Here is a 6001-nt window from a genome sequence, read left to right as displayed (position 1 = left end):
TTTTACTGAGTGTTTTCATGTTCACAGCAGTGTGATGCAATGTAATGTTTCCAACTACAGGAGTCAAAGTGAACCCTACAGGACTTTGAAGCTCCAGCACTTTGTTTCCAGAGTAGCTATCAGGAGTTATAGAGAGCAGGAAAAAAGAAGGCCTGCCTTCATGATTGAACTTTCAGAATCTGTCCTCATAATATTTCATGGTCTTTTAAACTGGGAGACTCTTATATTACAGATTTTATTTTTTTCTAAGAAGTTTTAGTATCCAGAGGGAGGAGTCCTATTTTACTGCCATTAACGTGACAATTAAATATCACAGGTGCAGTCTGACCTTTATTAGTTGAAGGTTTCTTCCTTTTCTTCCTGCAGTTGTTTGTAGCCCATGGAGAAGAACACTTCACAATTGCACTTTTTAGTACAGCAAAATATCAAAATTAATGTTGATGATTTTCATGTAAATACAAATAAAGCCATACAAAAATGGAAACTGTGGTAGGGAGGAGGCAGCACTGCATGCATGTGATGAACTCAAATGATGCATTGTATAATTCAAAAAGGAGAAACAGCTTAAACAAGAGGGCAGGTTTGGTGTTATGGAGTTGCATCTTGTACATCGCTGTTTGAAAGCATCACTGTCGAGAGCAGCAACATGATTTTGAATTTGAAATTATATTATCACATAATAGGCACACTGCAGAATTTTGGTTATGAAACATTCTTATGCAATGTCTAAAATAAGCACAGGCCTTTGCAGTTTGTACATGACTGATCCCAGTTAGATTACAGTGAATCCAGTTAAATCTTTTCGGGCAAAAACAATGTATACAAGTGTAATATAGTATTTTTTAATTATCAATATACTCTTCTATATAATAATCCAATAGATAATTTGCTTTAGAGAAGTAAACTGGTATATTTCCATGACACAGATGTTACTTTAAAGGGGACATATTATGAAAATTCCACTCTTGTAGTGCTTCTACACGTTAATTTGGGTATCAGGCTAGTCTACAGTCTAGCAACAACTCCCGCGATTTGTTGTGGTTCCTCTATGTCAGAAACGATACGCTAGAGTGCGTCGAATGGGATTACAACCAGAATAAACGTCATAGTCACACCATGCCCATGTAGGGAGTCTCGCTACATGGCCTTGGACGAGCAAGCTAACGCAAGCCGGGCTCCACCAGCCCGGTTAGCTTGCGAGCTCGGCTCCCCTGGCTCCCTAGGGGCTCCCCCCTGCTAGGGGAGCCCGGCCATAGGAGCCCGGCTCCCCGGCTAGCGTTAGCTTGCGTGCTATCCGGGCCAGTGGAGCCCGGCTAGCGTTAGCTCGCTGCTGCTACCCGTCAGACATTTAAGTGGCCGCATAAACAAGGGACCCCTGGATCACCTCTAAACGTTGACTCAACAGTGTGGAAGGATGCTGCTGCTGCGCTAGGTTCCCACTGCGGGGCTGCGCTGGGGAGCTGGGGCTCTCGCAGCCAGGCTCACCGGGGGTGAGGGGGGGCGGGGCACTCAAAACAGGTCAATCCGAGGAGGGCTGTTTTAGACAGGGCAAAAAGGTGCTGTTTTAAATGATCCTTGTGTTACAGACATTTCATTAAGATTCCAAGGAACCATATCAACTGTGGTAAAATGGGCATTATATTTCCCTTTAACAAAAAAATTCAGTTTAAGTTAATCCTTTTTAGGTAGTTTGTGGATGGGTGGTTTGTCAGGAAGTGGCTCTGTCACAGCTGCCTAGTACATGTAAAAAGTGATCTACATTTAAACAAATTTTTCTTGTTGTCACAAAAATATTGTATGTTCAGGCTTAACTATCGTTCCATCCATTGGGTGAGAGGCGGGGTACATCCTAAAAAGGTCACCAGTAAGCACAAAGCCAACAGTAAAACAGAGACAAACTTCACTCTCACACCTTTGGTTTACAGTCTTCTGTCAAATCAACTACCATGCATGTCTTTAGGCTCTGAGAGGAAGCCACACAGACATGGGGAGAACATGTAAACTCACACAGAATTCAGGGTTCCAACACGGAACCTTCTTGCTGTGATGAACAGTGCTATTCACCGCACCACTGTGCTGCCCTAGGCTACACATATTTTCAATATAGACTGCGCTATTGAGCTGGGCTTAATGTCACCCATGCACCTTTTCGATTCAACACCTTGCTTTTGCTCTGTGCAGAATTTGAGAAAATGGGTGAAACTGTCACATAGCGGGTGCAGTTGAAATAGATGGCCGCCCAAGCTGTTGCATGCATGTGTTATACTGAACACATTTTATTGTAATGTGATACTGCCGCGTGTTCTGTTTCAAACTGAACTGATCTGACATTGTTTCACCTACTGACGTCAGGAAATTGGGCTACAGAATCAAGAAACTGCCAAAACCCCACATTTATAAATAAGCAAAGCTTTAGAATTCAAATGTGTATAAATGAGTTTTATCAGGAAGGTTATAAAAGCCTATGAGGGCTGTGGTTTTGCTCTGAAATAAGAATATTAGACGTTTGCCGAGCATTGCAGGAAAAGCTGCAGTGAACTGGAAAAAGACAAAAAAGAGTCAGAAATGTCTCATGAAAAATATTATGGGAGCAGATCATAAAATATACAGCTGACACCTGTCAAATCCTAGCTGCAGAAGTTTCTATCACTACAGCCTCAAACGGTATGTTGCTGTGAACTGTGTGACACATCAGACCTCTTCATCTCATTTGAGCACACTGCTGATATCGCACTGACATTTTCATACTGGCTCACATTTCTACCATCTGCCCTTTGAAGGCAAATGCATCATCGAAACTGAATAACGAAAAAGATATCGAGTGTGTTGTAATGTAAAAATAGAAAATATATTTGCAAAAGTTGGACAACAATACATCATCTGAATCTATGTATCGGTCTGATTAATCCTCCTTCAGAGGCAGATGAGATTTTCACGAGACACTTGGTGTGTAATGAGCTCATGAATCTGGAGGAGGAGGAAGCACCCCCCCCTGTGGCATCAATCTGACTCAAGTTGCCCCCCCCCCACCCCCTTCTTTCCTCTATGTCCTGATGTGATCCCTGTTTCTGACACTAAGCCGTCCCATGTAACACTATTACATCAAAGTAATTTCAGGGAACTCTGTGCAGTATAATAGGACTACCACCCCATGCTATTACAAGATGAAGCTGCTTTGATGGTATTACAGTGTTAAATAATTAATTGTTATTCATGTTAAAAACCTAAATATCTTACCAGTGCACATGCCACAAATCCCAGTACAGCCTACCGGAAGCCGGACGTGTCCTCAAAGTCCAGGGATGGGTGTGTGTTCCACGTTTAGAGAGAAAGGGGCCTGTGTTATGGTTTGGTTGATTTGAGCATCTTGATTAATGATATAAAGCTTTTTGGTTTATATCAGAATATGGACTTTGATCCCAACTAACTAACTAACTAACTTATGGTTTGTGAATTATTCAAGTCTAATATATAAATTAACTTTAACTCTATTATGGCCCAACAGTCTCCTTATGAAACCATACTCGAATTCACAAGATCCAGATTTCTATTTGGATCTGCACCAATTACATACCCTCATAAATATCTGTCCCCTAAACATGACTGACTTTATTCGTTAAGATCCATGAATAGCTATCGGTAAAATCAATGAAAATGTTGATAAACACCATGTCTCACAATGTTATAGAAAAACATAATTGATCTGCCCCCTGATCCGGATCATTGCCAATATTGAACTGGTTCTTGGAGAACTTATTAAGATGCATTATTATTAAAATGTCATAATCCATTCAGAATGAGGAAAACCCTTTAACTTTAAATCCAAACATTAATCCAAAGGTTTAAAAAAACATAATCTTCTAACATTAGTGGAGTTTAAAAAGTAATAGGTCTTGTTGTAATGTGAATATAAGTCAATTAAATATTTATTGGGTTATCGTTTTTTTTCAATAATCTCTCTACAAGCGAGAGGGTTTTTCTTTAGCCTGAATGAAAGTGTGTTGGTAGCAGTAATGGACCTAAACGTGCCTCGCAGCAGTCTTCATACCAATCTGCCCTCGTCTTGAAAACAGAGACGGTGGAACGAGAGGTTTTGCTCAGATGCCCTGAAGCAGCAGTTTTATAGCAGTACAGCTTTTCCAGACAGGCTGCTTTCAGCTTTCACTTCAGTGTTTGTAGTTCATTGAACACAGCCCATTTCTCAGTGTGAGACAGAGGTATACAACTTTTTTGTTGCTAGTTTAATCTGTTTTATGTCTCTACCTCCATCCTCTTTGTCATCATTCTAACATACTGTCTTGTGTTTTTTTAAAAAAAGCTGGTTTCCACTGAAATGCTGTCACACTCCCAGTCTGGATGAAAACAACTCAAATCAATGTACAGCTGTATGGCTTAGATCTATAGCCCTTATCCTTTGAAGGTCGTGGAGGGAGCTAGAGCCAATCCCATTTGATATTGGGCAGGTCTGGACAGGCTGCCAGTGTTTTGCAAGACTCAGACACAGAGACTAACAACCAGTCACTCTCACATTCACACCAAGAGTCAATTTAGAGTCTCCAGTCAACCTTATACAAAACGCTATGTTTTTCACTGTGGGAGGAAACCAGAATACCTTGGAAAAACCCACACAGACATGAGGATATGCTCCCCAAAGAAAGACTCCGACCGAGCAGGGATTCTAACCAGGAACCTTCTTGCTGTGAGGTGACTAACCACTTCATTGACGTGCTGGCCTTGGCTTAGATATAACATTAACAGAACATGTAGGGATGAGGTAACCCTGCAGCAGTGTGGCCCGAAAAAAAATGAAGTGCTTATCTTCTAAGGTTACTTTCTTTTTAGTAAAAGTGAGTTTTACTAAAGTTCAAATTAAAGCAGACATCCTCTGCATAAATATGAACATGTAGGTATGAAGACAAACCTGAACCAGACCTCATCACCCTGTGTGTCACCCTGATGCATTTTGCAGCTCTCTGTGCTTCCTGCTCTTTTCACATAGTGTAGCTTCATATATCTGTGGGGTCCGCAGGGGCTCCCAGCTGTCCCAGCCTATATGTTTGTGTCAGTACATGATATTCTTGAATACATTCATACTCCATATCTTACACTCCAAGAGCCAGGCTGCTAACCCGGGTCTGCCTGACATGAGTGCACACAATTCCTGATAAATAAATGAATCACCGGTTAAATTGTGCAACTTCCAGACTTTCAGTATGATACTTTGGAAACCAGAATGAGGGCATGACGTCTGTGTAGTGTTCTGAAAGGAGAACACTGTACATACACTAACCATCTTTAAGATTTTAGCAAAGCTTCAACCTTCTCTCAGTTTTCGAGAACAATGTTTCATTCTTTACTTCATGACAGGTATTTGGACTGGCGTGGCAGTTTTAGATTTAGAATCATGCTCACCTTGTTGTGGGCTGACCACCGGCCGCAACACAAACCACACAACCTCTCTTCATCACAGGATTGCATCACACAGATAGTTACAATTTGCTAAACTGCTTGTGCTTGTTCTAGTGTCTGCATGCACAGATGGAGTGGTGGGTGGTCACATAAGACAGCTTAGCAACTAAAAAGGAGCACGAGAAAGTCAGTGAACTTATTACTCTCACAGTTTGTCTCAGCTCTACATGGAAATGTGGAAATGCTCATATGGTAATGACATTTCAAGTTTCCCACGCTGCCGGATGAGTTTACCTCTGACTTAAATTCCTCCTTCCTTGTTCCGTGTGGTTTGCCTGCGTCACCCTGGCCACAAACTCTGATTCAGCTGACAAAGAGCCAGTATGTATTTCTAAAGGTATGAGAAATACTCAGGAGGACTTGGATGGCTTCATAAATCTGAGTCCACCTCCTGCTCGGGCTTCTGAGCTGATAATCCACAGTGTTTGGGAGGGGGGGAAGTAGTCAATTATTAACAGCGTGAAGAGTCTGGTCCTCGTCACCATGTCCATCAAGACTGCTTTCTCCTACACAGGAAGTTCTGCAGCGAATA

The sequence above is a fragment of the Pleuronectes platessa genome, chromosome 12, assembly GCF_947347685.1.
Source record: "Pleuronectes platessa chromosome 12, fPlePla1.1, whole genome shotgun sequence".
Lineage (NCBI taxonomy): Eukaryota > Metazoa > Chordata > Actinopteri > Pleuronectiformes > Pleuronectidae > Pleuronectes > Pleuronectes platessa.
The sequence above is the reverse complement of the archived record's forward strand: the minus strand, read 5'-3'. Positions refer to the sequence as shown.